This window comes from Zea mays, chromosome 4, assembly GCF_902167145.1.
Source record: "Zea mays cultivar B73 chromosome 4, Zm-B73-REFERENCE-NAM-5.0, whole genome shotgun sequence".
In the NCBI taxonomy this organism is placed as follows: domain Eukaryota; kingdom Viridiplantae; phylum Streptophyta; class Magnoliopsida; order Poales; family Poaceae; genus Zea; species Zea mays.
The window spans coordinates 208,589,541-208,612,860 of NC_050099.1; the positions used below are offsets into that span (position 1 = coordinate 208,589,541).

Here is a 23,320-nt window from a genome sequence, read left to right on the forward strand (position 1 = left end):
CCCCCACCATACCGGTAGTATACATATTTGTGTGCTTCGTTCACAACAAAGTCGACAGATGTCAAAGTTTTATCGAACTTTTCATGCCATTGCTTAGGTGCTTGTTTTAGGCATATAATTAAAGATTTCAATAATTTACACACCATGCCTTCTTAACCATTTGCTATAAGCCCAACTGGCTGCTCCATGCAAATTTACTCATCTAGTTCTCCATTTTGGAATGTTGTCTTAACATCCATTTGATGGACGAGAAGACCATAAGAGGCAGCCAATGAAAGTAGCACACGAATTATGGTCAATCGAGCCATAGGTGAGTAAGTATCAAAGAAATCCTCAACTTCCTTCTGTGAATAGCCTTTAGTTACAAGCCTCGCCTTGTACCTTTCAATAGTACCATCAGGCCTAAACTTTTTCTTGAACACCCATTTACTCCCAATGGGCTTACACCCATAAGGATGCTCAACGACCTCCCAAGTTGCATTGGACATAATAGAATCCACCTCACTCCTTATGGCTTCCTTCCAAAAGTCAGCATTAGGAGAGGAATATGCCTCTTCAATGGTACTTGGTGTGTCATCCACAAGATATACAATGTAATAATCACCAAAGGACTTTGCAATCCTTGGTCTCTTACTCTTTCGAGTTGATACATTGTCATCTTCCACATAATTATGTATATGGGATTCATCAGTGTGTTATACTGGAATAAAATAATGCATGGGAAATTCGTCCTAAAAAATGTAGCATCTCTGGAGTCCATAATAGTACCAACCAACATGTCCGGTAATCCAAAGTTTATAATTAAGAACCTATATCCAATGTTATGGAAAGCATACCCAAGGAAAACATAATCAATAGTTTTCGGTCCTAATTTGCATTTCTTGTTAATTGGCACATTCACTTTAGCCAAACAACCCCAGGTGCGTAGATATAAGATATTTAATTTCTTATTTTCCCATTTCTCGAATGGTGTGATTTCTTTGTACTTTGTGGGAACTTTATTCAGGACATGACACACCGTCAAGATCGCCTCACCCTACCATTCCTTAGATAGTCCTGAAGTCTCTAACATGGTGTTAACCAAATCAGTTAGAGTATGGTCCTTTCTTTTAGCAACCCCATTGGATTGTGGTAAGTATGGCGGTGTCCTCATGAATAATACCATGTTCCACACAAAAATCAAAAAAATCACCCGAAAAATATTCTCCACCACAATCAGACCTTAACTGTTTAATTTTCCTCTCGAGTTGATTTTCAACTTTAGCTTTGTAGGACTTAAAATAATGCAAAGCTTCATCTTTTTATTTTAAGATATACACATAACGAAATCTAATAGAATCATCGATAAAAGTAATAAAATATCACTTGCGTCCTTTAGTCAATATTCTGTTCATCTCACATAAATCAGAATGTATTAAGTCTAGTGGTGCCAAATTCCTCGCCTCCGCGCCTTATGAGGCTTGCGAGGTTGCTTAGATTGTACGCACACCTGGCACTTAGAACCTTTGACTAAATCAAATTTCGGGATTAAATTTAAATTTGCTAACTGCGAGTCACAACCAAAATTGATATGACAAAGTAGTGAATGCCAAATGTACGACTCATTCGAAACAACATTGTTCACGGACTTATTACACACATCATGCAAAGATAAGCGGAACAAGCCTCCAATGTCATAGCCTTTTCCAACAAATGTCCCATACTTTGATAGTATACATTTATTAGATTCGAAAACAAGTTTATAGCCATCATGACATAACAATGAGCCACTAACAAGATTCTTTTTTGATAGAAGGGACATGCTACATGTTCTTCAATAGCACCATCTTTCTCGAAGTAAACTTCAGAATGACTGTACCAACACCAAGAACACACGTATGTGATCTGTTCCCCATCAGCAAGGTTAGAGTTCCTTTGCACTGATAAGAAGAGAACAAAGAAATATCAGCACACACATGATTATTAGCACCATTATCAGCCCACCACTCAAGGGATTGACACACTATAAGAACAGTAGGTAAAAGATTACCATACCCTGATGTTCCTTCTGCAGTCTCGCTAACAACCATGTTTACTGTTTTCTTCTGTTGAGCTGGTTTTTTCTCTTGTTTAAATTTCCGGTCTGAACAAGCGCTTGCCCAATGATTAGTACTCCCGTAAACAAAACAACCAGCACCTTTGTTCTTCTTTTTGAATGAGGTTGTCTGCTTGGGCTTCGTGGCATTCTATTACTTGTTCTTCTTTTTATTATTATGTGACGCATTGGAGTTCTTTCGTACCATATTGGCACTAGAAGTCTCAACTCCTTTTCCACGAGTGTCTTTGCTCTCGCCCTCTCCTCAACATCAAGAGAACCAATAAGCTCAGCCACATTAAACTCTTGTCTCTTATGTTTTAGAGTGGTAGCAAAGTCTGTCCAAGAAGGTGGCAACTTAGCGAATACCGCCGGCCACGAACTTGTCAGGTAATACACATGGTAATTGTTTGAGTTCCTTAGCCAGTGCCTGTATTTCATGAGCCTTGTTCAACTACAGGACGATTTTCCACCATTTATAGTCAAACAACTGCTCCATGATGTACAACTCACTACCGGCATCAGAAACACCAAACTTCTCATCTAATGTATATCATAACTCTTTTTCAGATGTACACATTAGATAAGAATCAACATACTTCTTGGCAAGAGCGCCAATTACGACGCATTGAAACAGGTTATTGGCAATGTCGAACATTATCTCCTCTTCAATAGTGAATTGTTCGGGTTTCCCCTATACAGCGTGATAGCAGTTCATTGCTGTGAACCACAGTATCATCTTACTACGCCATCTCTTGTAAAACATCCCATCAAAAGGTTCACTTGGTTTTAACGCAGCAGCAAAACCACTAACAGAAAAATGCCTAATATCAGGTTTTTGGATTGTTAAAAACATAGACATTATCAGTTTTAATTTAATCCAGAAAACCAGTGTGATGTATGTGATGACATGTATGTGCATGTGTGTATGACTACTCGCATAAGCAGTAAACAACAGTAAAACATGCACAAATACGAAGAACAAAATGTATCCTACGAAGGGACTGATGCTCAAGGCATCAGTGGCTCCATTCACATGAGACATCTCGTGTGTATGTTCGATGTAGTCGTACAAAGTCGATGCAAGCAGGTGTACGTAGTGTAGTCCCTCGAACGATGCCGATGATGAAGAACGGAATCAGTGATGGTCGAGTGGACGAAGCGAGCAGCCGCGAGTACGCTCCCCCAAAAACCTGATCGCTCGCACACCTGTGCAAGTGTACCTCTGCGGACGGCGATTTCGGAGGCACGCTCTCCCACCAGACGAGGAATGGGCTGAGTGCAACGCGTCTGAGAGACTGTTCACGTAACCGGAAGAGCGTCCACCTCCTCCGTATTTATACACGCGTAGAGGGAGGCGAGAAGGGCTACAGACAGTAACAGTCGCGCCATTAGCGCTAGAAACTGACGAGTCATTACAGCTAGAAACCAACGTTCGTTAGTAGCCATAAGACAGGAAGCAGGCGATCATCACTCCAGACAAAATGTGCAACCCTTAGGTAGGAATATTCGGACCAAGGTCCGTTCTACCACGAGCCACGGCCCAGGCGGCGGCGACGCGCGTGTGGTAGTCCTTCATCATTTTCTTAATTTCTCAATAGATGCAACAATGGGCCACCTATTTAAGTTGATTGATTTATCCATTGAACTTCCGATATGATATTAAATTATTAGTATACCATAGCATTAAAGTGGACCATTAGCATTTACTATTATTGAGTATCAATTTGGGCCAAGCTCACATTAATCCAACAAGCTTGGCTCCAATCCTTGAGTGCTCCTAAGGTCGGGAGGGTCCTGGAGGCTCCTAGCTTATAGGATCCTAGAGTCTTGGAGGCACCTAGAGGCCAAAAGGGCTCTGGACCTCCGGTAGCCTTGAGGGTATCTCGAGATTTAGTTGTCTAGGCCAAAGGGCCTTGAAGACCAGGAGAACTATATGATTTGTTCCCCCAGCCTAGAGAGCATCAGAGGTGTGGAGGACCCTGGAATTTAGTTGGAAATGGGTATGGCCTCCTAAGGGCATGAGCCCTAGGGTACGAGGGTGGCATGAGGTTGGTTCACTTTAGGTTTTCTTTTGCTAATGATATCTCATTTAAGACGTACTACTAGTATATAGCGGTATGGCCTTCTCTAACGCTGACAACTATATTATTTACCATTATGTAACATTCTTGCCCTGCTTTCCTTAAAAGGTTAACTGTCAAAAATAGTTTTTGCATATGATAATATGGGTTTGTTTTGTCAATGTTATCTGATGTGATTATAATCTTTTTTTGTCTACGAACATTAATTCAGGGCACTCTTGAACTTTTCTGTCCTGCAGGAAAAAAAACTTATAACAAAAATGTCTTGACCTTTAACATATGAATTCATTGTTTGTTATTATAATGCTGCTTTAAAATTTACCGGGACATGCTTCTTTTGTATAGCTTTTGGTCTTTGTTTGAGACTAGGAAGTGGCTACTTACTCTATAGCCACAATAGTCAGAAGGTTCTGTTGGTGCCTTGGTGGATGGAGACGACATTGATAAGAAGCTAAGGCCCTGTTTGGGAACAAAGTTTTTGGAAACCACGGTTTTTGAAATACTACAGTATACTTTAGTCATGACAATACCACAGTTTAAAATACTACAATTTTAGAATACCACAGTATTGGATACATAGAGGTGTTTGGAAGCAAAGTATTTTTTTTGCACCATGTTTCATTCAAAATATTACAAACCAGTATTCAAAATATTACAATCTCAGATCATAACATAGGCATTGTTCCAAAACATGATGCACACCATCTAGCTTTGCTCTAGATCCAACAAAACACGCTTTGCTCTAGGTTCCAGAACATGATGCACGCCTCCCAGCTCTCCACAAACAGTGCATGCCATTAGTTCTCCAATTCTGTCAAGGGAAAAGAAATATAACATGAGCTCTTTCATGAATGCATTAAGAAAAATTCAAACAGCTCTTTATTGTCTCATTGAAGTCAAAGCTTCTAGTTTTAGTTTTCCAAGATAATGAAATCAGGAGTATGGGTTTCCAAGACAATGAAGTTAGGAGCATTAGTTCCCAAGAACTGACTAGACCAAAGATGAAAAATGCAACTCTTCTTCCACCCCTTGATCTTTGTATATATGTACAACTGTGTATGGACTGCACTGCATTAGGATGGTGGCGAATGCAACAAGTGAGAGAGATGTGGAGAAACTTTTTCTGTAGAAAGAGAAGAGATGATGAAGAAATGGAGATTTTAGAGGAGTGGTTAGCTAGCGATTCGTTTCATGAGCGTACACCTATCCACACTTCTATTCTTACAGGAAAAAAACATGTTGAAGAACTTCTCCAAGGGCATAAAATACGAGCTAGGAGGGAATTTCGCATGGAGAAGGAAATTTTTCTCCAAATTGTAGAAGTTCTTCGTGACAACAATCTTATTGTGAATAGTAGAGAAGTTTTTGTTGAGGAGCAGTTGGCTATGTTTCTATTTTGTCTTTCTACCAATGCTAGTAATCGTACTGTCCAAGAACGATTTCAGCATAGTGGTGAGACAATCAGTCGGTACTTTAATACCGTTCTTGAGGCCATCGTTTCATTGTCACCAAGATTCATACAATTTCCTTCAGTCGAGACTCCAATCCAGATTTCTAGCAATCCTAAGTTCATGTCGTATTTTAAGGTAACTACAGTAATGATTGTGCTATTGTATTTTTCTTATGTATAGCTAGTAACTTCTTTTTTTAGGACTGCATAGGAGCAATCGATGGAACTCATGTACCTATCACTATGTCTCCTAGTTTGCAAGATCTGTATCGTAATAGAAAGGGTGGTCTATCACAAAATGTGATGGTTGCATGTGACTTCAAGTGTCAATTTGTGCATGTCAGTGCTGGATGGGAAGGCTCGGCTTCGGATGCTCGAGTTTTGCAAGATGCATTAGCCCACGGTTTTTATGTTCCCACAGGGAAATTCTATCTAGTGGATGCAGGCTATGCAAATACTCCAAACTTTATAGCTCCATACCGTAATGTTCGGTACCATTTACAAGAGCAAGGCAGAAGTAATCAAAGACCAAGTAATGCAAAAGAATTGTTCAACTTGAGACATGCACAACTCCGCAACCATGTTGAACGCATCATTGGTGTTCTAAAATGTGTTTTCTATACTTAAATGTGCATCTTACTATCCTATTGAAGGTCAGAGAGATATTGTGCTTGCATCTTGTGTTCTACACAATTTCATAAAGAAGAATGATGGTTCTAAACAGTGGCTAAATCAGAATTCTATCCAGGTCAATCCTACCGAGATAGTAGATGTACCAGATGGAGATGAACAGTACCAAGATGATGTACTATCACTAAATGATCGTCGTCGCGCAGGAAATATTAGAAGGAATCAAATTGCACAAGCTATGTGGACTGATTATGTTGCATATTTGCAAAGAAGTAACTAGTACTGATTATGTTGCATCTGAAATTAAGAAATAAGTACTAAGAAATAAGTATTACCTTAAGGTGTAATTGAACCCCTGATGTAAGCATCTGCAAGATCTATCTCATCACAACCAATGAATATCTCTCTAGCCTCTTTATCTCCTTTTAGAAATTTAATTGCTTCAAGTCTCTCTTGCTGAGTAAAAGAAAATTTTCAATTTTTCAATACATTTTGTCATACTGAATGGATCATTGTTGGGGTCACATTTCTCTATTTTCCTTTGTGTAAGTTGAAGTTGTCTCTCTGTGAGATCCTTATAGACCTCTAGCTCTTCTCGCCGTAAAGCAATCAACTCATCCATTGAAGTCTCATTGTTTATCTTACATTTCTTGGGACGGCCCTCCCTAGGTGCTTGTGCCTCCCTAGTTGCTTGTGTCTCCCTCTCAGCTATTTCCTTAAATTTCTCAGCTTGTGCCTTTTTTCAGCTTGTGCCTCCTGCTCAGCTTGTGCCTCTTTCTCAGCTATTGCATCTTGTTCAGCATGTTGATCCATGCTAGCTGAAAACAGATTGTAATTGTGTGTCTCCCTGTCAGCCATTGATCTATATTGACTATGTGTAATATCATCTTAAAAAAATCAGTCCATGCAACATCTGAAGCCTGTAATGTTGGGCTTGGAGTACTCAAACAATCTGTCCTCTCAAAAACCTCAAATTCAGATTTACATACCTTCTCTGAAGTTCGCCTACACTGTTTCCCCCCAGCTACTTTACCTGCACACAGACAAGCAACTTATTGTAAATATTATGCATGTCATCACAACATACTTTTTCTTAAAAAAATCTAAGCATTTAGATAGAACAGTACCGTTATAAATCTCATCGAGATCATCGTAGTAGGGGAACGATTTGTCCTTAAATTTCTGCAAATTTTCCGGCAGCTCGCTCCATTTTTCATCTATTGTAGTAACCATCTTCAAGTTTGGATCCCAACCAAAACCACTCTTTAACAAGAGTAGTGCCACCGCATTGTAATCTTTCTTGAGCCTCTGTTCTCTATCCTTCAATTGAGATACACCAAATTTGGTTGATGTGAATTTCTCATTCATACGATCTGCTATTGCATTCCAACCTTCTTTTACCCAACCATTTGGCCACGATATCTAGGTGAATTGAACTCTCTGAGAGTGCTCACAAAAAAACTAGTACGCACGTCTGTCCATACAGCCCTTGTCTCCCTGGCACCTGAGAATCATGGTCAATCTAATCAAACAAATTCATGGGCGTGGTTGAGGAAGAGTACAGGGCTGGAAGAAGAGAGAGATACCTCTTTTGCCGAGTTTGAAATCTGGGGCGAAAGCAGACTCGGACGACATCGAGCGACGAGGAGGGCCGACGAGGTGGAGGCCGATAGGGAGGTCGGCTTCCTGGGCAACGACTGGGCGTCGGGGAGGTCAGCAGCCTGGGACGACGGCCTTGGCGAAGAGGATGGCGGCGGCTGGACGGCTGTGGCTTGGGCGACGTCCACCAAGAGGATGGCGGCGGCTGGATGCGTGCTGCGTCGAGGATGCGCGCTGCGTCGGGGTAACGACTAGGATGCGAAGAGGACGGCGGTGGCCTGGGCGTCTGGGACCAATCTGGCTGCGGTGGCCTGGCCGGCGGCGTGAGGCAAAATATCTGCGGCTGGTTTGGTTGGGGTTTCCGTGGAAAAAACAAAACTGCGGGCTGCGGCTGGTTTCCTTGGAGAAAAAAAGGCACGGAAGAAGTTGACGCGGGAAAAAAGTGCGGGAGAGATGCGCGCTGTGTAGAAAACTGAGGAATAGATCTAAGTTTAGAATACTTCAAAAGAACTGCAGTATTTGTAATACTTTAGTTTTGAAAACAGAGATTTTTGTTGGTTTGCCAAACACCTTTTGGTATATAATACTACAGTTTTTGAGAATAATGCAGTATTGTTCCAAAACTTTGAAAAAACTTCACTCCCAAACACCCCCTAAAGCTGGCCACTCAAAACCTTCGGTATACGTTAATAATCTTCCTTCCACTGTAAGGGCCTGTTTGGTAGGAAAGTTTCAATACTGTAGTTTTTATAATACTATGGTTTATGACTGCACATCACACAAATATTATGGTTTCACAATACTCCAGTTAAACTGTAGTATTTTCTAATACTGCATGCTCTTTGCTTGCACGGTTCTTTTTGTCAGATAGGAGAAGAAGGCACAACTGAGCCAAAACTTTGGTCCTCAGTTCAGTATCCAAAACTCCAAAAATACTGCAGTTTTAAGGATACTGTAGTATTGAAAACTATAGTTTGCAAAATCAAACCAAACACCTCATAGCTTACAATACCTCAGTTTTCCCAAATACCACAGTATTTTATCAAAACTGTAAAAATACTTTGGTGCCAAACAGACCCTAAAGGTCTATGATTTCACAATATACTTGAGCGTTTGAGTAATCAAACTGAGCGTTCTTTGCGGGGAATATATATCTTTCTTCTGGTTAATTATTAGAAGACCATTCTGCTTTCATGAAACGCAGGGCCTGAATGTTTACAGTATCCTCCAGAATGACACCCTTGTCAGCAGAAACGTCTAAGCGTAACTGATAACTCCACCAACTGCTGGCAAGGAGGGTTCTGTGTCAGACCACTGTTTCCTACAACCGGCAACTGTGGTTCCGTCCACTCATCGATCGATGAAGCTCGAAGATTCCCAGCTGTCTCTGTGCTAGAGCTGCAACATCAACTGTCTATATTCTGTCAGAAGACTGAAGGTACCGAGGTAGGACTGTAGGAGGGAAATGTTGGAGCCCTTCTTCTGTGGCTTCTTGCCCGGACAATGACACCCTAGTTTTGCAATTCAGCAATAAGAACAAGACCGTAGCTCGTGATTGTCACTGAATTTGCTATACTAGATTCATTTGCTTGCCTTTCCGTGCTTCTAAGCTGAGCCAATTTTCTATGTCCAATAAAACTTGTTGCCCGGACAGCAGATATTGAACAGTTGGGCCTGGCCCATGGCCGGCAAGACATGCAGTGGAGCAGAAAAGGTACTAGCTTTCTAGTTTCTTACTTGGATCGTAAAATCTATTTAGTTTTGTGTTTTAATGCTTACATTATGTGTATACTCTATAAGTCTACAGTTTAAGTATGTAAGATTTTTTTTTTTAATTTGGAGCGTGATGTAGCACAGATTGGTAGGCTAGTTCATACCAACATGACAAAGCAGAGTGTGGAGTGCAATCCTCAGCCACAAAAGCTGGTCGTGAATCATGCTAGAGTCGGTCACGACGAGCAAGTAAACATCGGAATAATCTTGTCACCAGAACACACGTCTACGAACACACGTCTACTAGATTAATAATACGCTGGACACTGGCATGGATATTGCTGAAAACGATTAGAAATTGAAGTGTGGTTCTACTGACTACAATTAAAAACGCATGGTTTGAGGCTGGCTATCTGCTCCAGTCCGGGCTGACGTGACAGGATCGGAGTTGGTCTCTCCCCGGGGCCGGGCCCGCCGGCCGGGAAGCCTGGCACGAGAGGTTTTCTCTCACGTACGCAAAGCCTAATCCTGCCGTCCTGCGTGAGCTGATTAACCGGGCCATGCGTGTACGTGATAAACAAAAGATATAGGGGCCGGCCGGGCATATATATCCATGGCTGTGTTCTGTAGCACTAAAGTGATGAGTGCCGTGGCTGTATGTTGACACATGTCTTCATGTATAACCAAAAACTATAGGGGCTTCCAATTTTTGTTGACAGGAATCGAAACGTATTGATGTAGTCACGTGTGAAACGCGTAGGGTAGGGGTAGATATGTTCCTCCCTCTCGTCGTCTAACAACCACATTGTTACCTTCCAAATGGACCGTAAAAAAACACACAAACACTATCGGAATCTGAGGCTTTTGCCGAGTGCCTTTTATCGGGCACTCGGTAAAGAAGGCTTTGCCGAGAGCCGCACTTTGCTTTGCCGAGAGCTGCACTCGGTAAAGTTAGGCTCTCGGCAACGAGCCTCTTTACCGAGTGCTGGACACTCTACACAGGACCCTACTCGGCAAAGACACGTTTGCCGAGCACACTCGGCAAAGGTGGCGCTCGGCAAAGGGCCGTCAGCGGCCGTCCCAAAGCTGACGGCCGTCAGTCTTTGCCGAGAGCCGAGAGTTGGCACTCGGCAAAGAGTCTTCTTTGCCGAGTGTCAACTAGTGGGCACTCGGCAAAGGACTCTTTGCCAAGTGTCTTCTCTAGACACTCGGCACAGTATATTTTTATTTTGTCTCCCAAACTTTTTGTGGTATGTTCCTACACTATGTAGACCTACATGTATCATTTGTGGACAATTATAACAGAGTTTTCAATCGTTAGTAGATTTAGTTCGTTTATTTGAATTTCTTCGGGAAATTCAGATTTGAACTGTAGGTCACTCAAAACTTAGAAAACTGTGCATGCAAAAATGATATTCATGTTACTTACCATAAGTTACGACCGATTCCAGGAGCGTACCGGAAACGTCGAGCAACATGTTCACTAAACATGGCCGTGAACTTGCCATCCACATGTTTAAAAATTGTATAAAACACAAACAAAGTCAGAAAATCATGAAATTTGTCCACGTGTCATGATATCATATGTACAAGCTGTGATAAAAATTGTAGAATGTTTGGAGAAAGTTGTGAGACACAATGTGTAGAAACCTAAGAGAACTACACATGAAATCATAGAGTTTCAATGTAGTTCTCTTAGGTTTGGGATGTTGTGTATAAGGTATCGCTGCACGGGAGGTTACCTGTTCCTAACGATGAAGATTACAACTTAGACCCAGACACATATGATGGAGAGTTCTTCCAAGAAGATGTGCTAGAAGGGCGATTTGAGATAGACTTAACTGAAGCTATCGGAATGGACGTAGATATTGAAATGGTTGTTGATGAGGAGGGTGATGAGGTGCAAAATGATAATGACTTAGTAATCCTTGAAGGCAATGACATTAATGACGAGGTTGCGTCTTCCGATGGTGTTGAGATTGAAATGCTTGATAGTGATGATGAGAGTTATGATCCGGCTAACCCCGACACATATGAAGATTATTTTTAATCGATGTAATGCTATATGACTTTTTATTTCGCACCTATTTTTAAATACATCTTTTTATATGTGCTTATTTGTTTACTCTTAATTGCAGGTTGTTGGACAAATATGGTGGGCGGTTGGCTGAGTAGGAGGAGGGGGAGGAGGCGTAGGACGGCGGACGAGGCAGAGCAGGCAGCGTAGCAGCAGGCGGCGCCTCAGGACGACGACGACCAGCAGCAGGACGACGACGACCAGCAGCAGGATGCCTCAGGTTCAGGCGGCTCAAGTTCGAGGAGCATCTACCTGCGAGGCCCCGCGAGTCTCCCTCAGCGTCCCATACTTCGGGACAGGCGGCCGCTGATTCGGCCGGAAGGGGAGAGCTATGTAACTTTATGTTCTTCATTCTTGTTCATATTATGTGTTCAAAATTATAATATAAACTAATACTTTTTATTTATCACTTGGACAAGTCTTGGACGGTTTTGGATTATGCTGGGGGTCATCGTCGCCCCCCCCCCCCCAGTGGCATCCTCGGCCTGCTGTGCAGGGAACACTTCCGTGGACTTGTGGAGTACGCCGGAGTGACGGGCCCAGCCTTCACCTTCGACCACTACGCCGTCGCCCTCGATGCAGTAGACCGGGACGGCCGGGAATTCAATAACAAGGCGGAGCGGGTGAAGCAAGAGCTATGGGTAAGTCTTAGTATAATGTAAAATATGTCGCATTCGTTGCAAATTCTTGAAATAATGTATGGATACATCGTTTTGCATGCAGGATTTGTTCAGATGCGATGCTGGATACGAGGCTAGGGCGGATGTGGTGGCCACCACGAGCTGTAAGAAGCTCGTCGTGGACATGCACTATGAGGCCCGAATCCAGGCCATCATCACCTACTACGGCTCCGTCCTTGGGGAGAGGGTGACCAAACCTCAAGCCTAAACCATGTCGTTGACCAGGGAGCAGTACCTACAGGTAAAGTCATGCATGTTTGGTACCAGTACTCCATGCATGAATTTTATTTTATCTTCTGATATGCACTTTACGTGTTTACTTTGTAGATGATTCCATATTGGTGTGCCGCACATTCTCTGTGCTGGGAGCAGATGGTGGATAGGTGGTGTTCGGCTGAGTGGGACGAGGCGCACACCGGTAGCCGGGAACGGCGTTTGATGATGTAAGGCCCCTCCCACCACCAAGGCAGCCGGAGCCTGGGCCAATATGCCGAAGCATGGGTATGCCATCTTTTTTATTTAGATAAATAGCACTGAGTTAGATATTATTTCTAACTATCTCGTTGGTTTTCGTTGCAGTCGGCATCACATGGTGGCCGGCCTTGCTCCACCTTCTCGGCCTATGCTATGGCCCATAAGGGTAAGGCGACGTCCGACGTCACCTACAACCCGGATGACGGGCCCGAGGCCTACACCAACCCCGCCGTCTACAGCCGCCTCCATGACTACACCGCCATGGCGCAGGAGGTCCATGGCCCAGACTATGATCCGAGCACCGAGTCGATCGACCCTAATGTGCTCATGAGGGTCGAAGGAGGCAAGAGACATGGGCGGTACTAGATTGCCGACGGGGCAATCGACTCGTCCTCCACTCCCACTCTGTCTCAGGTGAGAGCAAGGAGCACGGGCTCGAGTCCAGCCATACGACCTCGGCACAACAGCTCACAGCATCACATACAACAACTCGAGGTTAGTGCTTCTGTAACTCGTCCTTCCTTGAGTTATATACCTACTCTTTGAGTTACTATAACGTTGGTAATATTACAGACCCAACTAGAAGAAGAGAGGAGGGAACATCACGAGATGGAGGCGAGGATGATGGCGGAGCGGGAGGCAGAGCGCCGGGCAGATCATCAGAGGATGGCGGAGATGTTCCAGTACATGCAGAGCCTTGGCGCCACACAGGGCATCGCTACACCTCCATTGTTCCCTCCAGTTGACCCTGCTCTCTTCCACACTCCTGTGAGTATCAAAATTATAGTTAGATGTTTGTAATGCATCTGGTATAACACATGCAATCTCTTCTCTGTGCAGGGCCAATCTGGGGCGGCATCCAACAACCATCCAACAACCCTCCGGAAGGGTTCAGCCCAACGTAGCCCCGGTCAAGCCGCCCACCTCCATGAGTGTTGTGTTTTCATTGTTTTAGACTTTAGAACTTGTGTATAATACTTATGTCTGTGTTTGATACTTATGTGAGAGCTTGCGACGTTTGAGACTTATGTTTGTGTTTGATACTTGTGTTGAACACTTATGTTTGTGATGGATATTTATGTTTGTGGTGACAGTTTTATGTTTGTGTTGGCTATTTATGTTTGTGATGATATCTGTGATGTATATATGTGATATATATGTGATATCTTTTGTTTGTGTGGATGAAATACAAAAAACAAATAAAAAAGGTATATACTGGTCACTTTGCCGAGTGTAACACTCGGCAAAGAGGCGCTTTACCGAGTGTCAGGGTCATAACACTCGGCAAAGAGCAAAAACCTGGGCACCGGTTTAGGGACTTTGCCGAGTGTTATGTCGCTGGCACTCGGCAAAGAGGCCGGCTTTGCCGAGTGCCGCACAGAGCACTCGGCAAAGAGCCTGACATGGGGACCCTCCCTAGCGGGCTCTTTGCCGAGTGTCCCAGAGGGCACTCGGCAAAGGTAACTCCTTTGTCGAGTGTCATCCGTGACACTCGGCAAAGACGCTGTCTCCGTCACCCGTCGCCGTAACGGCTGCTTTTCTTTGTCGAGTGCCCGAGAAAAAGTACTCGGCAAAGAAGGCTTTGTCGATGTACTGTTTGCCGAGCCTTCTTTGCCGAGTGTCACACTCGGCAAAGCCTTTGCCGAGTGTTTTTAAGGCTTTGCCGAGTGCTTCAGGCACTCGGCAAAGCGCCCGTTTCCGGTAGTGAAGCCCAACATGACACGAAACCACACGCAGTGCAACGCTCTCAGATAGTATCACATCGCTAGCTGAAATAGAACGAGCGATCGAGCAAGCTATAAAAATGTGACATGTGTACTTTTCAGCTCATATCTTTATTAGCCTTTTGGCTAAGATAAAGTGCACCATCGATCTGCAGTTTAATATCTGGTATAATTCCACTTCTCAAAGTTGATGTTGTGACTTGCTGCTACGGGATGTTGTGACTTGCTGCTACGGTGCATCCACACCTTATAACTAGGCATGAAACCATACTCACAATGGTCCACTGACACCCTACTCTTGTCATAACATAGATAATTGTGGTACTTGCTGCTTTGATATCTTATAATATACCAGTGGTCGTTGACATAAAGAATGCGAGAACAATAAATTTCTAAGTGTTATTGTGGTACTCTTTCGAACGAGGACGTACCTCTCCTAGGTGTGCCCGTTCACAAAGATACCACGTAACAGAGTAAACAAAGAGTAGAAGTAGAAGTTATCCAGAAAGAAAAGAAAAGAAAAAAACAACTTAAGATTAGTGTAATCTATACTATACTTAAAGCATCAGTTTCAACGGTCGTCATGCATCATCTTTTTTACAAATAACCCCTCACAACTATTTCAAATTAATCACTACACGCCTATAGATGGCCAAACGGTGGCCCGGCACGGGCCAGACGCTCACAGGCCACAACTCTGGCCCAGTCACGTCATGCCGGCCTGCTGACTATGCCGGACCAGCCCGTTAGCCCGTCGGCCCATTTGATTAAATCAGCGTAAAATGTTAAAAAAATGGTGCTAGAGGTAGGGATTGAATCCATGCTCTGATGGAAGAAGGGCGGGAGACACTAGATGAAGTTGTCTAACCAGTAGAACATCATGCTCAAATGTTTTTAATATTGAATATAAATTGTATATATGTATATACGTTTTTGTAACATAAAAAATATAATCATGTCGGGTCGGGCCAGCACTACAGACCGATGGTACAGCCCAAGCACGACATGACGTTCTTGGCTCTTACAAGCATTAGATCGTTTCTGAGACCACATTGGCGCAATGGACTCCATGGTGTTTGAGGTTGCTGAATTGAACAGTAAAATGAAAGGTTATTTGTTGGCTTTAAACGTTAGTAATTGCTATGAAGTAGCATAATTTTTATGGAGCGCATACAGTTTTTATTGATGCCTGACTTGAGCAATCACTCCATATTTTTATCTATTTTTTTATAAGTTTGACTTCATGTGACTTATTTTAGAAACTTGAGCTCTCAAACTTTCTTTTATTTGGTCTGTGTATGGTGCAATTATGTTATTTTATAATCCATGTTCGTTCAGTTAGCCGTTGTGAACTCTCTTCTAATCGCTCACTTTATTGGCTATGTTGTACCAAGACATATTGCATGGAGTAAACAATAACATCAGTTAGCCAAATCAAAAAAAATATACAGAGAGCGGAGACAATCAATAAAAAATCTTGAATTTTTTTTGATATATAGTTTATGTGGGTATTGTTGTAAGCCGTCGCAACGCACGGGCAACCGACTAGTCTATTATTATACGCCGCTTTCGGTATACGCCTACTAAACCATGATTGCACATATCAATCAGGGCTAAATAACCGGTCGGTGGACTGTTGCTAACGTCAGATGATTTTGATCTTCTCCTGCGTCGGGTTCTGCTTCTGCATGTGCTGGCCAGCACATTTATATATACTAGTGCAATGTGCGCGCCTTGTGCGCGACTACTGTAACAGTAACAATATATGGTGCATATTAGAGATGGAGGCGATTATATATTGAATACCATTGACCATGCACCAGATTTGAAAGGTAGATTTTAGAAAGGATAAGGTGTTTAGAGCGTTTCCAACAGCTCATATATATACCCTGAGAGCTTTTGTCCTTTAAAGAAAATCTGTAATCCAACAGCTCCTTTTAGATTTTCTAAAAAAATCTGTTAAACATGGTAATCTGTCATTTATTCCGTAGATTAAATACCCCTAGTAAACAGCCTCTAGTAAACAGAAATTCCAACAGCACCAGCATCTGCAGCTTCTCTGTAGTATGTACTACTCAAGTCCTCAACCAAGTCCAACTTCGGCTGCTTCATCAGGAGTCAGGACCCTGCGAGTAGCACAAGAAAAGCCGGCGTCAGGATCCAGCGCGCCCACGTGGCAGAGGTGGCTGGTCGGTTACCGTCTGTACAGTGGATGCCAGAGCTTCGCCGATTTTCACCTATTGTTCCTGTAGTTCTTGTTGGAACCAAACTAGGTAATTAAGGTTGATGCTGGCATGGCCTAAATATTGCAAGCACAATAGTTATGTATTTATCCAGGCATATCTGCCACTGCAGATCTCCGTGAAGACAGATCTTACCTTGCTGACCATTCTGCTGCTTCCATCATCTGTACTAAACAGGTAATATGGCCACAGAATGGACTGAAATCATTATTCATTCAATACTAGAACAGTTTTGGCTAATTTTTTTCCCTTAAGAACTGAAAGGGGCACCTGCACTGCACAGCAGTCACTTCAACTGATAACATTATTCTCTTGTAATGCTAGGGAGAAGAGCTCAGGAAGCAGATTGAAATAAAACGACAAACATTTCCTTATCGGTAAAACCGATTCAAAAGGGTAAATGCAGATATTGTACTTTTAAAATGAAGCAAAGACAGGAGCGCACCCAATACTTGAACTGAGTGTACACAATAAAATTGTACCTAGCACGAATCATGTAGTATACCAATACCGGGAATGGATAATAGACTAAAGCAAGTAACAATTACCTCGCCAACAAATTGTATATGGATCAAACATCCTGTTGCACGAGCTTGAACGAAAAGAGCTGAATTAAACCAAACCTAAAGCAGGAAATGCAATACATAAACTCAGTGCACAAAAGAAAATTGTAATCACTATTACATCATGTAGTGGGCCAATGAAGGACCAACTAAATTAAGTGCCAATTACCTCCTTTGAGAAATTTGTAAGGATTAGTAGTAATTTCCAAACTTCGCTGAACCGGGCTTCAAACCGAAAGATTTCTTCAAAATTAAGCAACACAAGCAGAAGAAGGTTGTTAGTCACTGCCAGTACAACTCTAAACAGCCTCCAAGCTCCCAATCAGCAAACCATTCATAAGACAAATCATTTCTACTTCTAGTATATAATAGTACTAATAAATAGCATTTAACCATCTCCTAATAAATTTGCTAATTACCGTACCAAAAGAGCGAAGACCAAGAAAAAACGCATCAAGAAAGTCGTCAAAATCTCCACCACCACAAGAAATCATATAAAGTGCGGCTCTGGTGCCCCCACCTTCTGATCTTCTTGCGTCGATTGCTTGCCCAGCTCGCTTCCTCTTCGTCTTCCTTCTCCCCCTTCTCCTCGCCTCCGGTTAACCGCCACAGCCTCGATTCGCCTTCTCCCGCGGCGGCGCGGCCGGCCGCTGCTGCTGCGTCGGCGCGTGAGATGGATGATTGAGGCGGCGGCGGCAAGAGGCCGTTCCAGCTGGCGCGGTCGCTGACGTACCACCACCACCCGGGGCACCGGCCGGCGGCCGCGTCCAGGTGGCGACGGCAGCACCAGCAGCATCAGCTCGCGGACGAGCCGCGTGCGCCCCGGCCACAGGCGGTGGTGCTGTACACGACGTCGTTGCGCGGGGTGCGGCGCACGTTTGCGGACTGCGCCGCGGTGCGCGCCATCCTGCGCGGTTGCCGCCACCCAGCAACAGCGCAGCCACATAAAGGTCGTCCCATAGCCTGCAATTCGCCGCAACGCTTCCACGCACGTCGGTGTCACTGAGGGGAGACAGATTAGGGGGGGGCGCGGCGACGTCTAGCCGGAGCTCCTGGAGGGCAGCGTTGAAGAGGGGGTCGGGGGCCTCCTTGACCCATGACGGCGCCCACGGAGACGACAGGAACCTCCTAGAAGGTTTCGCGGGCGCGGTAGAAAGGTTGGATGTTTCGTGGCCCTTAAGGCGCGATCCAACGGCTGAAATAAAAAAACAATGACGTGGCACTCTATACGCGCGGTTTTCCGTTCGGCTTTAATAATAAAGAAATGGTAAGTTGAAACCAGCCTAGTCAGCAAGTGTAACCAGTAGTAAAAACAAATACCTGAATAACCACCATGGTTCCAACCGCAGTTGCCACATGTGCAGCTCTTGGTGAAGGAGGCTCGCCAAGTGGGGTAAGCCTAACAAAGTACAGTTGTAGTTAGATATATTTGAAGAATTCTGCATATTGCAGATATAATTACCATGCTACCAACAAACTTAACTAAATCACGGCACCAAATACTAAATGTTGAAAAAGGTCAAAATTGTTTATAGAATACTCTACCTGCTCCACTTGTTCAATGACACATCGTAGCAATGGACATCTGCTGTGGCACCAGCAAGACCTAAAATAGAAGAGATCATTGAGAAACCCACCTATATGTTTGACTGGGAAATAAAAACGGCATTCCATTCCAACAGCAGACTCATTTACTTTTTCATTATGAAGTACAATTTAAATGTCCAAAAAGGTAAATTCCTTTTCTACATTGCAGAATGTTTCTAATTGGTAACCCAAAGAAAAGCCTTTAAATTCCCGCCTAATGCCAGTCATGAAATAGTTCCATACACCTTCTAACTTGCCTAAAAAGAATCCTCCTGCTATTGTGATAGGAGCCAAGAACACGCATAAAAATGATTAACTCACCAGTATAACACACAATTCAGCTCAAAGAAATTAAATTTTCTGTAAAGAGAACCAATCATCATAAGTTTTTTATACCGAACAACTCAAGCTAGCACCTAGCAGTGCGATGAAACCAAACTATCTGGTTGAGCACTACTGTATTTAATCTCTAAGTAAAACAGCAAATCACCAATCGCCACCTGAAGTCCCTGTTTTCGCAAATAAAATCCAATTCAATCCCTTGTAAAGACTTTAATTCATTCGCAGCAAGTTGAATTATAGTCTAAAATGACATGACAGTTTATACTTCTGTATTGAGTAAAAAAATAAGACCACGACCAGTTTTCTAACTGCCACTATAAAATTAGAATTCAGAATTATTGCACCAAGTCACCAACATTAAGACCATAAATTCATCTGAATGCCAAACTGCACCAAGTTATCACTGCATCCAAAATTCAGCGCAGCCCAGCCCATGAGCCTAGACCCTACTGAATGGCAAGCATACCCAGAGCAACACTAGGGGCGAGATAAGGCCTACCAACATTCCAAAATCAGAAAACACAAACCATTTATATTTTTTATATACATAAGACCGGGCTCGCGCTGCATCTATCCATATGCCGCTCTTATTGGGCGCGTATTTACACAAGCGGAAGTGTCCAAGCAAACATTAAGGGTACTACAACAGCTAGGCGCCATAATTGGTTCCAAGCAGACATTAAGTGTAAAAATGATTAACTCACCAGTATAACACACAATTCAGCTCAAAGAAATTAAATTTTCTGTAAAGAGAACCAATCATCATAAGTTTTTTATACCGAACAACTCAAGCTAGCACCTAGCAGTGCGATGAAACCAAACTATCAGGTTGAGCACTACTGTATTTAATCTCTAAGTAAAACAGCAAATCACCCATCGCCACCTGAAGTCCCTGTTTTCGCAAATAAAATCCAATTCAATCCCTTGTAAAGACTTTAATTCATTCGCAGCAAGTTGAATTATAGTCTAAAATGACATGACAGTTTATACTTCTGTATTGAGTAAAAAAATAAGACCACGACCAGTTTTCTAACTGCCACTATAAAATTAGAATTCAGAATTATTGCACCAAGTCACCAACATTAAGACCATAAATTCATCTGAATGCCAAACTGCACCAAGTTATCATTGCATCCAAAATTCAGCACAGCCCAACCCATGAGCCCAGACCCTACTGAATGGCAAGCATACCCAGAGCAACACTAGGGGCGAGATAAGGCCTACCAACATTCCAAAATCAGAAAACACAAACCATTTATATTTTTTATATACATAAGACCGGGCTCGCGCTGCATCTATCCATACGCCGCTCTTATTGGGTGCGTATTTACACAAGCGGAAGTGTCCAAGCAGACATTAAGGGTACTACAACAGCTAGGCGCCATAATTGGTTCCAAGCAGACATTAAGTGTACTATAACAGCTAGGTGCCGCAATAATCGGCTAATAGCAGTAGACTTTTTATCAAAGACAAAAAAAAGAAGAGGTGAGCCCCCGCTGATGTCATGGGGGCTGTGGAATCTCTCATGACATGCTTATTGCTGTAGCAACTTCAGGGTGGTAGTGAAGCATCTCCTCAGATCAATGGCAAGAGGGTGTGCGTGTGGGTACATACTTACGAGGGGAACACCAGGGGTATTAGGGAAGGGACTTGATGTATCTCTGACCCTTTGGATTGTCGATGAACTCTAGGTCAGCCTCACTCATGGTGCCGAGGACGTTTCCTCAACAGCGCGCGAAATGCTGCGCCGCGGCTGGAACGGCGCTGGGCGGGGCTCCGGCCCCGTGCTCAGGCGAAGGGAGGGCGCGGGAATGGGGTTTGCTGGGGGGAGATTCTGGGCCGGGGCGCGGACTGCTAGGAGACCGCTAGGGTGGACGGAAGGAGCGAGCGGAAGGAAGCAAAAGCACGGAGGGAAGCGATGATCCGCGCGGGTGACGGCGAAGTAACCCTAGCGAGCGAGCGAGCGGGCGAGCGGGCGGGCGAGATTGAGGGGGAGCGGAGAGAGGAGGGGATGGTAGAGACTCACCTGACCTGGAGTCGTGCGTCGGCGACGGCGGTGGGGACGGAGGAGATCCGGCGACTGGGGGACGGCGGTGGGTCTGGTCGGACGACGCGCAGGGGAGGCGACAGGCTTTTCGGGGAAGAGAGAGCGCGAGACTGAGGAGGTGGAGAGAACTAGAAGATTCTGCAAACGATGCGACACATGAGAGAATGTCACCATTTGATAACGATCTAACGGTCAAGGAATTTTTGGCGACGTGGACGATCCTGGGGGCCGGATTCCTTGCTGGTTTAATAATAAGGAAATAGCTTGCTTTGCTTGATTTAATTTGACCGGCCGGATCGGAGGAGAGCAGTTAAGTTGGTCGGCCATGACGAACCCAGCTGATACGTGTCAAATAGTTTGTCCCTTCCGAAGCTGACGTGGACGCGTAGCAAGTCTACCTGCCATGCATGGCGGCCAAACGCGGTTCAACATATTCGTTTATTATTTGTCTAATCGCCCTGCCCGTCATTAGGTGGCTGTGATATATAGAATTACTACTGACGTGAACGCGTGAGGTCATCAGTCTAGGACCTCTAGGTAGCAGCTAGTACTACAATGCTTGCATTGGTAGGTCATCTTCTTCTAGCATTGAACAGTACACGCAGAGGTAGTTTACTGATAATTTTTTCATGTCACTCGCTGTATCCGTGGTTGGAGAAAGATCCTGCGTGAGAAGTCAACTGGTATCAGTATCTGCATACACATGTGTTGGACACTAAAATGAGCGGACGGTCCGGCCTATGGGCCCGTATGGTCCGCGTGTCCCGAGATTAGATTAACTCGGATGTTTATCCTTATCTCGTGTGTGGTTATCCATCTAATCACGTGGGAGTTTGTTGGCTATCTCTTAGGAAAAGGTCCATACCTCCTCCCCTATAAATATAAAGGGGTACGGCCGATTGAGAACCCCCGAACACATTCCAATCGAACCAATTACCTTATTTACTTTTCCTGCCCTAGGAGTAGATGTAGCATAGTTCTAGTTGTAGTTTTCCACATATCCACCTCCATCTCTATTCGACTCTACGTCGTCTAGATCCATCTTGGGTGGCCTACCGATCCCAAGACAACCCTAGGATCTCACCCCTCCCGGGGGGCAAGATCTAGTTATTCATCCAAGACCTCTTCCTCGAATTGATCTCTTAATTCCTAGGCGGCTCCACGTCGTCTGGGGACGCCCCGGGTGACCTATCGACCCAGAGCACCTTAAGATCTTTTCCCCCAAGGGGACGAGATCTAGATTCCAGCAAGGAGGAGGAAGACGATCCTGTCGCCAGGTCACGGACCGTCCGGCCCAGAGCTGCGGACCGTCCGGTGTGACGCAGGGAAGACACCGCTCCTGCGCCCAGGTCGCGGACCGTCCGGTCCAAGGCCGCGGACCGTCCGCGCCTGACCAAAGGGCACCGCCACAGTTCTTGTTGAGTGTTTGGCGCTCCAAAAAGGCGTCAACATACTTTTTGGCGACTACGCTGGGGAACGAGGTTGAAGATCTACAAAATCAGGCTTATATGGCCGATTCTAAAGATCTCAACAGGGCTTCTCCAAACAGCAGCACAAGGCTGACTAATTTATCGGCCGCTGAGCATAAAAGATTAAAAGATGACATGAAGAAAATAGATGAGGAGGTCCAACGACAAAAAGATCAGGTGCTCAAGGTGGCGGATAAATGGTTCCTCTCGCACTTCAGGGTGGATTGCCACTAGAAGACCGTCCAAGAAAGGGAAATAGACGCCGATTACATGTCATCCGTGCTGCAACAGCTCCCCACAATAGGTGATGTCAGGTCAGTCGATGATATTCCATCTATTAAAATTTCTTTTGATAATCGGATTAAAAGTATCACAGAGGATATAGAAAGGATGACGCATGCATTAGGAAAAACTCACATGCCTAGTTTTTTATCACATAAATTAGGCGCCAAAACAATTGTGCCAAACACATCGGCAACAAATGGGTTTCCCCAGCCATACTCTGGTATGTCGATGGACTCATATCCAGGACGACCGTCACCACCATCTTCGCTAAATGGTGAG

The 23,320-nt window shown here is 44.1% G+C and overlaps 1 long non-coding RNA gene across 2 annotated transcripts; it reads right to left on the bottom strand.

Annotated features, from left to right (window-relative positions):
- Positions 1 to 16,313: 16,313 nt before the first annotated feature.
- LOC109945621 (uncharacterized) lies at positions 16,314 to 18,412 on the bottom strand. Of its 2 annotated transcripts, XR_004857931.1 has the most exons (4): positions 17,832 to 18,412; positions 17,481 to 17,554; positions 16,704 to 17,371; positions 16,314 to 16,631 (listed from the first exon to the last, which is right to left on the bottom strand). It is a non-coding gene; the product is annotated as an uncharacterized lncRNA (long non-coding RNA). The 2 variants fall into 2 exon arrangements; XR_002268879.3 differs by having other exon boundaries at positions 17,481 to 18,344.
- Positions 18,413 to 23,320: the final 4,908 nt, after the last annotated feature.